At 48.8% G+C, this 12,740-nt stretch overlaps 1 pseudogene; it reads right to left on the minus strand.

Annotated features, from left to right (window-relative positions):
• Positions 1–8,327: 8,327 nt before the first annotated feature.
• LOC119321854 lies at positions 8,328–12,039 on the minus strand (annotated as a pseudogene).
• Between the last annotated feature and the right edge of the window lie 701 nt (positions 12,040–12,740).

Raw genomic sequence — 12,740 nt, forward strand, 5'->3', positions numbered from 1 at the left:
GCTTAGAGATCTACAAGGGTATGTAGATGCACTCTCTTTCTACTCATTTCTGGTCTCTCCATAGATAGATCTTGGTGACACGTAGGAAAATTTTGAATTTCTGCTACGTTCCCCAACATCTTTATCCCATGATTGGGTCCTTATGAGGAGGTGTTTCTCAACACGAACCAGGCAATCGGACTATAGGGATTTACTACTCTCACTTAGCCATAGGAATTCGAGTATGGTCGGCGCAGCCCCTAGTGTTCGGAAGGCCGAACTAGAGGCTCTATTGGTGCCTGATCGGAAGACCGGTCCGTCGCAGTCTGCATTTACAATGGCGTTATGCAGAATAAATCTTTAAGGATTTTACAACCTCTCGAACAGCTGACCAGCTCTCGCTGCATCATGACAGTCGGTTTTCGGCTTTCTCTACTGAGGTGCTCATCCGGCAGAACCGGGACACAATCGTAGTAGTTCTCCCAGCGCTACCTTAGCCGACGGAATGGAACGTAAGGTACCAAAACATGGGAGCCGGGCAAACCCAACCAATGACCCAAGACATGATTCGGAGCTGATGCATATAGTGCTATAAGTTCGGGGAGCCAGGCGACTGAAAAGGTGGTCGGACTTTGTTGCCGTATTGTGAAGCCCCTGGCATAACCAGGCGTAACACGAAGCGTGGCGGCCGTTTCGTGGCAAAGAGGCGTCGATGATAAATGATGACCGATGCATGTTATTTAAGTCTATGCATTGCAGTAGGATGATATGTCTATGCATATGAGTGTGATTTATGATTATGAAAAAGGGATGGTTTTTGGTGGAACCTGTGATGGACGGACTGGAGGGGGTTGTGAATGGATCGAAAGTGAATCTGAATTGTCTTCTACCTGCATGGTCCTGTCCTTGTGTGTCCAGGGCGATTCCACGCCTCCAATCCTATTTTGCATAAAAGTTAGTTTGTCAAGGTAAATGCTCGGAGGCAGCCGAGCGTCCTCCCATGGTAGGTCTAAAGGTTCCTGATCAGACCCTGGTGACCCCATCCGCTATACCAAGAAGTAGCCCGGACTCCTCACTTGGTGTCTGGATAGTTGGCTGTCATATCAAAATATTGATAGGCATGCACGACTTGCTACTCCGTCAGCTGTATGATTTCCGCTCTAGTGGCGGGGTTCGGCCCTGTACGTAGGCGTGAGTATATCACCGGTGTTGGCCTTATGGTTTACCACGTGGAATCTAGTCAACGTGGTTCATCCAGTTAGCAGACGGTGAGTTACCGTATGAGGGGGAATGCGCCGATGATGTGGCGTTTTTTGGTTATCTGAAAACAACCGTTAGAGCGGTGGGCCAATGAACTTGGCCTTTGCACCTGACGTCTTGTAGAAGGTGTTATTTGTAGATTCATACCCGCGGGGGCTTTATGTGTTATGGAGCCCCTGGACTACTAGGTCTGGGGGTACGGCAATTGAATTTCTATGCTTTGTATGGTAGGGGGCGATCGGCCATACTGTTGTGCTCTGGGGGGGTCTATTGACTAGACGCCTCCCTTCATTGTTTCCGGCACACGACCGGTCGCTTTGTTTTGAAGATCCGGCATTCTCTATTGGTATGTTTTGCCATCCTTCTGGGAGTACCATGAATTTCACACGGATGGTCGAGTTTGTGGCTTGGGCCGAATAGGCTTGAGCTGTTCTTTGTCCGTTGACCAGACTGGGAGTTGCTGGACTTGGCACCAGCGTCCCTGACTTGACGTTTATGACCATTGCGGCGAGGCTTGAGGATGCCTCGTCGTGTATCCTTCTTGCTGTCTTGGACCGTAGTGGTGTGCGGACGTCGGGTTGTGTGCTTTTGGTTCTCCTGCTTAGGTTGAGGTAGCCAGTTGTGCCGCGTATGCCCTTTGCTGGGGTGGTCGAGTCCGTACTTTTCAGTGGCCAGGATCTTGGTCCACCTATCCATTAGCAAATCCTGGTCGGCTTTAAGCTGCTCTTGCTTCCTTTGTAGGCTCTTTGCCATGGCCATGAGCCGTTGCTTGAAGCGAACTTGTTCCACTGGATCTTCAGGCACGCCGAATTCGTCATTGCCGAGGCTTACCTCGTCTTCGGAGGGGGGGTGTATAGTTGTCCCTCTCCAAGTATCCCACCGTGGCCTGTCCGGCCTGCTTGAAGGTGGGCTGATCAGGGCTGTGTTACTCTTCGACACTGTCCAGATCGTCTCCGGGGCCGGTATTGATGTGGCAGGGCTTGGAGCGGCGCCGAAGATGCCCATGTTTTGCTTTTCCTCCTGAGGGGTTATCCTCCGCTGCCTCATCGCCATTGGTTTCCTTCGGAGTGTCCACCATGTATATATCATACGAGGAGGTGGCCGTCCACCGCCCTATGAGCGGTGGCTCCTGTACGTCTCCTACATCGTCGTCCATACCATTGATATCTTCGGAGTCGAAGTTAAGCACGTCGGTTAAATCGTCGATCGTGGCAATGAAGCGGGTGGTGGGTGGGGAACGAATTCCTTTGTCGCCTGCTTCCCACTCAGGCCGGACATAGTTCGGCCCAGAGCCTCCTAACAAAGAGAGAGACTTTAATGAATTCAGCATGTCGCCAAAGGGTGTGTGCTGAAAGATGTCAGCAGCGGTAAGCTCCATTACCGGAGCCCAGCCTGGTTCGGCTGGCTCAGGGGTGTGCAGACCGGAACCAACAACCGGATATGAGTCCGGGGGCCCGGGGTTACAGGCTTCCACAGAGGTGAGACCTGTGTTCGGCTCCACCGCCGATGAGTATGTGGCCTGCGAGGCGGGGTCCCCCCCTCCGTCCTTGGGCAACGCAACTTGTTCCGGATTTAGATCCGGGGATACTGCAGGGATGATGTCCCGAGCGTTGTCCGATAGCAGGTCTAGGCCGTGCTCGTCGAGGCTGTCCGGCGCTCCTGGCACAGGCCCAAATCCGTCGAAGATCAAGTCTCCACGAATATCAGCCGTGTAGTTCAAGTTTCCGAACCTGATCTGGTGGCCAGGGGCGTAGCTGTCGATCTGGTCCAGATGACCAAGTGAATTGGCCCGCGGTGCGAAGCCGCCGAACACAAAGATCTGTCCGGGGAGAAAAGTCTCCCCCTGGACCGTGTTGTTAGCGATTGAAGACGCCATCAAGCCTCGAAGCGATGACATAGAGGAACTCTTAATGAAAGCACCAATGTCGGTGTCAAAACCGGCGGATCTCGGGTAGGGGGTCCCGATTTGTGCATCTTAGGCTGATGGTAACACGAAGCAAGGGACACAATGTTTACCCAGGTTCGGGCCCTCTCGATGGAGGTAAAACCCTACTTCCTGCTTGATTAATATTGAAGATATGAGTAGTACAAGAGTAGATCTACCATGAGATCGTACAGGCTAAACCCTAAGAGCTAGCCTATGATGGTATGATTGTAATTGTGATCGTCCTTGTAAGGACCATCCTCTCCGGTTTATATAGACATCGGAGAGGGCTAGGGTTTACATGGAGTCAGTTACAAGGAAGGAAATATAATATACGGATCGCCAAGCTTGTCTTCCACGCAAAGGAGAGTCCCACCCGGACACGGGCCGAAGTCTTGAGTCTTGTATCTTCACGCTTCAATAGTCCGGATGATGTACATAGTCCGGCTGTTCGGATACCCCCTAATCCAGAACTCTCTCACCTTCCACGCAATGGAGAGTCCCATCCGAACACGGTATGAAGTCTTCAATCTTGTATCTTCATAGTCCAACAGTCCGGCCAAAGTATATAGTCTGGCTGTCCGGATACCCCCTAATCCAGGACTCCCTCAATAGCCCCTGAACCAGGCTTCGATGATGATGAGTCCGGCACGCAGATTGTCTTCGACATTGCAAGGCAGGTTCCATCTCCGAATACTCCAAGGTAGATTCTGAACACAAGGATCGTGTCCGGCTCTGCAAAATAATTCCCACATACCACCATAGAGAGCATGATACTTTATAAATCCAATCTGCTGCCAACTTTTCACAGTGTGTCCTCACACTGCAGCCCAGTTTAATATGAACCGTTTTTCCCAGCCTGCCATTACACATATTGCAAGGCGGTTTTATTGGCACGTCTTGTCGAAGCAGAGATCGTGTCCCCCTTATCACGGGATTCTCATCAATACGGGTGTGGGTAACCCAACTACGCCTGTTGGTATGATTCCTTGTTTTTAGGCAAGTCCCAAACGGTCACGCTGGGGACGCTTGATATTGCACCTTCTTTATAGAGGGACCGAGGCTTGTCCCTTTCTTCCCATGCTTGCTCCTTCCCCCACCTCGAGTTCCAACACCCAAAGCTCAGGCTTAAGCACTTCAGACCTTCAATCATATCCGGATCCAACCTTCAAGGTCGGTGGATGGCCTCCTCTGTCACAGAGGAGGACATTGCGAAGTTCGGGGAGGCCAGGTATCTGACCGCCGACATCAAGCACAGGCTTCCTGCCCAAGGGCAGGTCATCCCCACTCCCGAACCCAATGAGAGTGTCGTATTTGTTTCCCACTTCCTCCGAGGCTTAGGCTTTAGTATTGATCCCTTCGAGAGAGGGCTCATGTTCTATTACGGGCTAGATTTTCACGATCTAGCTCCGGATTCCATCCTTCACATCTTGTCGTTTATCGTCGTGTGCAAAGCCTTCCTCCCCATCACCCCACACTTCGCCTTATGGCTCAAGACCTTCAATGTAAAGCCGAAGGTGATTGATGGGCGACATGTGGAGTGCGGAGGCGCTGTAATAAGAAAAAGCGCCGATGCCTCATGGCCATAAGGTTCCTTCCCGGAGGTGTCCGATTTATGGCAACGGGGGTGGTTCTACATCATAGCTCCCCGAGGCACAAAGTGGGTGGCTGCCCCTGCCTACCGCTCGGGCCCTCCGCCTCAACTGGCGTCGTGGGCCAACGTGGGACTGGACTGGGGGCCTGCTAATGACGTATCGACATTGCAGAGCCGTATTCGGGAGATTCTTGAGAGGGATATCAGCCTCATCAAAGTAATTCAGGTAATGCTAGTTCGACGGGCCCTGCCATGCAAACGTCAACCTCTCCGGATGTGGGAGTTCAATCCAGAAGGACCGCGAACAATTCAGCACTTCTTTGGCATGACGCTCGAAGGGATGTATAGGTTATTCTTCGGACCACGAATAAAGTGACCGGACACCATCGAGGATGCGGGCCTGAGCTGCAACCGCCCAGATACTCAAGTAAGTAACCCTACAATCGAACACTCTGTTCATATTTATCACAACATTATTCTGAAAACTATCCGCGACCAGGACTGGCTCAGCAAGGCGGAGAGGATCAAGTGTCCGGCCCCGCTTCCCTAAGGCTCGCCGAATCCTGCATTAACCAGGATGCTTAGACGCGCGCTGAATCAAGTGCCATCGGGGAAAGATGAAGGGAAGAGTAGAGAAGCCCAGAACGAGCTTCATACATTGTACATCCAAACCGGGGGGATTAATGTCTCCGCAAAGGAGGATAATTGGGGAGGTGAATCTAAGGTTCACTCCCCCCGCGGGAAGAAAAGGGCCGCCTCCGAAGACTTGGAAACGGAGGTGCATAAACAAGGGAAGAAAACTTCGCCAGGAGGCCCTGCCTCAGTAGGTGTCCTCACCTTGCAATGCCCGCAAACGGGCCAGCCCTCCACCGAGCTGTAAGTTAATTAAAAGTATAAATATATACTGCTTTTTCCTCTGGGAGAAATAACCAGGATCTATCTCTTGCAGTACAATTAGTAGCCCTTCTCAACAGAGTTCTTCTTCGGGGGATCTTCTTCCGGAGATGATGGAGAGTGAAACTCCACCTGCCTCCCCGCCCCACGGGGCAAGCGACCCCGAGGTGTCGTCACGGAGGATTCCTGATCCGTCAAGGCCAGAAGTCAATGCTTCGGCGGCCCAAAGCCCGGAGTGTTTGGCTCCCAAGGAGTGTAATAGGAAGAGTCCGGGACTGTCCGGCACTCAGCCGGACACACTGACGGGTCTTCTGGAGCAAGCTGCTCTCTCAAAGGATCACCGTTCTTTAATGCGTACAGTGTTTGATAAGATTTCATCCGCCAAAAACGGGTTGAATGAAGCTTTTACGAGCCTGCTCAAAGGCTTTGAGGTACGCAACGAAATACGTAATCTTTCAGTTGTACCGCACACGCTACGTGTGCTCCGTATAGATAGTAGCCCCTGAGACTCTGGTTGCCAGCCCTAGGAGGCAATCGGAGGATCACACTCCCAAGTAATGATCGCACTGTATTATGTGTAGATGGCTAAGGGTCCGACCATTGACCGGACTGCTGAATTCGCCGAACTGAGGCGACAGCTTGATGTGCCGGATGCCGACATCGCGCTTGTGAACAAGCGGCTTGACGAGTCACAGGGTATGTGTTTTGTTTTGGATTATCAGCAAATATCAAGAGGAGCATGATGCTAATATCTATAATATGATGTGGCTGTAGATGGAGTTGCTATCGTGGAGGCCCTAAGGGTGGAACTTGCTTTAGCCAAGGAACAAGCTAGGATAAGCAATGCGGCTGCCCTGAAGGCGGCCGAGGAGTTAAGAGCCGCACAGGCTGCTCATCGCCGGAGCGAGGATAAAATAGCCGAGATGGTTGTGGAGCTGAAAAATGCCGCCAACCGATATGAGCTCCTTGAAAAGGAGAGCCAAGCGAAAGCGGCTGACCTGAAGAAGGCCTTGGATGCAGCCAAGGAGACACGCTCTGAAGTCAGAGCTGTGTGGGAGGAGCTTCGACAAGCCGGAAATATCGCGGCTGGGAGTTCCTATTTGTTGCGGATGAAGTTCGGAGATCCAAAGTACGCTCCTCTGGATCAGTTATGGAGTGTTGCGGACGCGTATGCGGACCTGGCGAAAATTACTGCTGATGCGACCAAGTTCTTCAAGGATCAGAAAGATCAGGAGGTGGAAAGGCTGTTCTGGTCGCAGTTCAGTGCTCCGACACGTCCGCTGCCGTTGAATGAAAGGATGGCCGCTTTGGCCGAGCTCCATAGGTTGATCCGGTCTTGCAATGAGATCTGTCATAGATCATCTTTGGCCGAAGGGACCAAGGCCGGATAGTTATTTTGGTTTAGTGCAACAATTCCTTGGCGTTGTGTCACGTATCGACGCTGTAAAGAAGTCGGCATGCATAGAAGGTGCGTGGATGGCTCTTGCCCGTGTTAAAACATATTGGGCGGATATGGAGGCCACCGGTATTGCAACCGAGAGTACTGCAGGAAGCCAGGACCCGACCGAGCACTATTTTGAGCAAGTCATAGAAGGCACCCGTTTAATAGAGTCTCAGTGCTCGAAGAGTGTCATGTTCGAGTGACAAGTCTTTCGATTATAAAAACAATGTTGTTTTAATTATAAAGGCTGTGTTTATACTTTTGCCCGAAAGTATTGTAGTGCCTCCTGTGCGGCAGTTTATGTATGTATATAACCTGAAAGTTTGCAGTCGTTGGCTTCAGCCCCTATGGATATAATGCGGGGGTGTTTGCGAAAATGCGCGTAATCACACTTGATCCAACGTCTTGGTCCATTAAGGAGGTGATCGCACGTTGAACTAGGCAGCCGGACTATATAGCTTTAAAACTTTCACTTAGCCATAGGAGTTTGACGGTGGGGCTACTATATAGCCCCTGGTACTTCTGCGTGCATCCGGATACGGGTGCATATGTACATGACCGGAAAACGGTACTTCGTTAATGCGGAGGAATCCTGAAGATTCCGATAAGTCCTCGAGTCGTTGACCAGTCTCTCGTTGTATCATGACAGTCAGTTTTCGGCTTTCTCTACTGAGGTGCTCATCCGGAATAACCAGGGCACAATCGCAGTAGTTCTCCTTTTGCCGCCTTAGCCGATAAACAGTTCTGTTTTTTGGACAAATTTTGCCGCAAAGGAGAAGTACATATTCATTTTCGCGAGATACATCAATTCTTCTTGTTGGCGAGGCAGCTAGTAAGCTTAAACTTATGGTGATGTAATGAGAGGCTACCATTTTGGAGAAGGCATATATAAATACAAAGACTTGAAGCCTTGGACCGACAAAGAGCAATATGACACAACAGCAACAAGTTTTGACAAATATTGTCAACGTGCCTGTCACGATCGAATTTTGCTAGGACACAAATCCTATTGCAAGAACGGCAGAGAAGAAAACGACTATAAGTAAAAAAAATAACACCACTAATCACTTGTGCTTAATGTAAAATTACTTGATTAAATTGTTTTTTTCTTCAGGCCGAAAACAGGAATGACACATGCCTAGGTCCAGACATAATTTACTTCCATCCTGCATGACCATTTTCTCAGGACAGTTTTTTTTTACATTGCTTGATACATCAAAAGGGAAATTAGTATTTCATCGTCCCTGTATCTCGGTAAGAGTAAAACTGTTCATAGAGTGCTGAATATCGCCTCTTATGCGCTCCATTTCAGTGTTGCGTCGTGCAAAGTCGGGTGGGTGGTGTGGGGTCGAAAGTGTGGTGCTTCTATTCTCTAGGACAAACACAACAGATGACATCAATGGCCTATCATCTGGATTCTCCTGGACGCACAAGAGTGCTACCTGGATGCAAAGCGAAACTTCATCAGGTGAACAAGTATCAATGATAGATGGGTCTGACAATGCCTCTGCCTTCCCTTCCTTCCACATATTCCATGACTGAAAGAATCAAGAATATCACATTATTTATTAGCATGTTTGTGAATCTAAAAAAATGTTTCGGAAACTTGAAGTACTTCAAACAATGAAACTTCAAAAAAGTCGTGTATGTACTCACATAGACTATGAGGTTAGGGAACCCCATGGTTTGACTATTGGAGCTTCTCCTTATACCCGTTACAACCTCTAGCAGTAACACGCCGAAGCTATAGACATCAGACTTGGCAGAGAAGATGCCTTCCATTGCATACTCAGGTGCCATGTAGCCACTGTTTAATCATTCAATTACAAGAGTGACGAAAAGTAAGTTGAACTTATTTGAATGTTAATTGAAACTCCCTAAGGGATACTCACTATGTTCCGACAACACGTTGGGTATTTGCATTTTGCTGGTTATCCCCAAAGATCCTTGCCATACCAAAATCCGCTATCTTGGGTTTCATTTCTGCATCTAGTAAAACATTTGCAGCTTTGAGATCTCTATGGATTATAGTCATTCTTGAATCTTGGTGGAGGTAAAGTAATCCCCTTGCGACCCCTTTGATTATACTAAACCGTGTTTCCCAGTCCAACAACATTCTCCTTGAATCATCTGTAAATAGAAGGAAATATAAGTAAAAGTATCTTGCAGGTTGTTTTAGGAAATTATGGTTTGTTGCTAGAATACGTTATGTACCAAAAAGGATAGCGTCTAAGCTCCCATTGGGTAGATACTCATAAATCAGCAACTTTTCGGCCCGCTCGCCACAATATCCAAGAAGTCGAACCAAGTTTCTATGTTGTAGCCTAGCAATCAGAATCACTTCATTCCTGAATTCTTCTGTTCCTTTTTACAGCAGTTTCCTTACCACCTAAGAATCCCTATAGTTTTTAATGGCAAAACAGTTTCTCATATGAAGAGCTCAAGTTTAATGGTTTTAATATAAATCATAGGAAACTAGTGAATGAGTTACCTTATAAACTTTGCCAAAGCCTCCCTGTCCAATCATACATTTTTCGGAGAAACTGTCTGTTGCTTGGGCTATTTCCTCAAGTCTCACAAATGCTAATTCATGATCATGGGGAGGGTTTCCATCCTCAAGTTCATAAGAGGTACCCATACCATCAAATGTTATCTTCTTGTCTTTTCTCAGTTTTGTATTCTTGCCTGCTCCAAAAAGCTATGATCATTTCTGCTGTAATGACTATATCACAAACGTAAAAACATGAAAATTGTTATATTTGACTTTGAATTTGACTTTCATGTGTTAACCCATTATAAGTCACAAAACCTATAATTGGCTGTTTAGGAAGAACGGAAGCAACAAATTTGATGATATGGATGAAGATTTGACATAGTGGCAAGATGAGATTCACATGTTAGGAAAACCATTGTCTCCTCCCTTGCCTACCCGTCGTGCACACATATAGACATATCCCACCGAATCATGACCAACCATCACTAGGATTTTCCAGACCTCGTCGACGTCGAGCATATGTAGAGTGTGGTCATTGCCCATGCATGGGAATGAGTAGAAACAAGATTTATTCTAGTTTTCCTAATTTAGGGTACGTAATATAAGACGAACCCCAACCTTAGGTAGTCAGATGGACTACTCTCTCACAGAAGGAAAATACTAGGCGTACCTTTGAATTTTAACCACGCCACGAAAATGCCTATGAGTAGAAGAACGACATTAGTCCCTAAAATTGGCACTACTGCCGAATTGCTCCCTACATACATTTTTTTTAGAAAAGGAGGATGATCCCCGGCCTCTGCATCTGGGAGATGCATACGGCCACTATTAATTATTCTCGAGGACCTTACAAAGTATTACAGATAATATTTCTGAATCCACCATCTCGGCAACATATGCCGCTACTCTTACCCATATGATGAAGGGATGCTAGTTGGGCCACTACCCAAACCACTCACCTAAACCTAACATCAAAAGCCGGAAGCCCCAGCCCCTACATACATACATACATACATATATCATAAAAAAGGAGAATGAATGATGGAATTACGACGTTAGTGAAAACAAATTAAATCAGTAGAAATGAGGGGACATTTGGTACCACCTGGTCCATGTGTTGGCGAGCCTTCAGCTCCAACGCGGAGATAGAGTGTGTTTCCACCAGGTACTTCACCTGTCTTCCCACCGTCAACCAACTCCCCGACCCACACCAAGCACCTCGTCATGTCTCCTCCTGACCTACCGCTGCCCAAGTTGGCGAACGCGTACGCCACACAGGAGCAATTACGGCGGCACTCCGCCTCACACTCCTCCAATGTGCTCTTGTTCCCGCCGACAAATGTGAACCTGTCCGGCGACTTCATCAATGGCAGGGGCAAGAAGCCGCCACCGCACCCGCTTAATGGCACCATTCGTCAGCACCCCTTCGAGAACCTGCCACCGTCCCACTCCTCCTTGCTCGTCGGCTGGAAGCCGTCGAGGCACTTACACGTCGGTACGGGCACCGCCGTAGCGTCGCAGTACCCATACGAGCCACAGTAGCCGTAGCGGGTGCAGTCGGTGGGTGGCCACTTGGCGAGGACAGTCCACTTCAACAACCTGCTGCTCCAACTCTCGAGTTGGTACTCGCCGGAGTAGGTCAGTACATACCTGGTACGTGCAGCACCGTCGGAGAGGCTGTAGGTCACGTAGATCTCCTCGTCGGTATTGACGACAGCCATGTAGACGATGATGGCGCTAGCGTTCGGATCCGCCTGCTGGTACTTGTGTTCGCTCTTCACCCTGAACCCTGTCCATGGGATGTTGCGGTACACAGGTCGTGCCCCATCCCAGATGAATATCTGGAGGAACGTAGCCGGGTCACCGCCGTAGGAGAAACGCCCTGGCGAGGGGTCGCCGGGGCCCTTCCAGGACATCAGGCGATCCCCGGTTCGCGTTCTGTATCTGAGCCCGATCTTCATGCCGGGGAGGAACGTGTCAGTTGGGTGGTCGAAGCTCTGCCACAATATGGTGCCATTTAGTGAGCGGAGGACAAGGTTTCCGGTGTTCAACAGCACCGCCGTCGAGGGAGATGAGCCTGCGGCAGTGGCGAAGCTGGTCGTCGTCCAGATGACACGGCCAGTGCCATTGCCATTGGACAGAACAAGACTTGAGGTATTGGTGAGGGAGAGGTTCGGCAGAGAGAAAGTATTGTTGATGACCGGGGTTTCACGGTTCGCGACCCACACCGTGGTTAGCTCGGAGATGCCGTTGTACCATATGCTGAGATACAAGCTGGCTGGCGTAGAATTGGACGTGGTGAAGAATCCCAAGGCGAAGTCACCACCGTCGGAGACGATGGTGGTCCCAGGACGGAGCGGCTTGCCCAGGACAAGCCGGTCGTCGGACGCACACAGCGGCAGGAAGACGAGGATCAGAATCGTGGTGTAGCAGATGAGAGCTGCCAAATCCATTGACCTGTCCTGCCAAAAGAGTTGCAGTACAGGAGTTGCACTTGTACTTGGAGATTGATGTTAACATGCTCTTACTTAAAGTGCTAATTAGTAGTACTACGTGCCTCCAGAAGCAGCAATTGGTACCAAAGTGTTTGATGGTTTCTTTACGAATTGGCCGCACTGGCCATTCGCATAGTCGTGGAATCGAGTACATGGTCAGAAGATTTTAATAAAGCAAGGACTTTGCAAATATATAAGGCTGGTTTCGAAGTTAATGATTTATATTTTCGTCCCAAAAGTAAACCATTTTAATATGGAAGAACAGGACATGCTATGCTGTCCTTCAATCATCCGTTTACCACCTCATTGTTGGTAGGATTGAGCTGTTTCGTTTCGGAGTTGAAGTTTTTTGTATTATCATTTTAAAAGCAAACCATTTTCATTGCAAGAAAAGGAACATGCATGGCTTGCTGTTCTTCAATCATCCGTTGACCTCCTCATTTTTGGTTGGATTGATTTGTCAGAGACCCAGTTTGTGTCTAGGGTCCGTTGACCTCCACATTTCATTGGTCCGATCCAAATGCAAATATTAAGTTCAATCTATCATGATCATGGGGTGTTGGAATATTTGGAGGGCCAGAAATGGATTCAATAAAACATTTCGTTCTGGTTTGCTAATTATTCTATTTTTATCTCTTGTAGATAAGCACTTGTAGGAT

Source organism: Triticum dicoccoides, chromosome 6B, assembly GCF_002162155.2.
Source record: "Triticum dicoccoides isolate Atlit2015 ecotype Zavitan chromosome 6B, WEW_v2.0, whole genome shotgun sequence".
Taxonomy (NCBI): Eukaryota; Viridiplantae; Streptophyta; class Magnoliopsida; order Poales; family Poaceae; genus Triticum; species Triticum dicoccoides.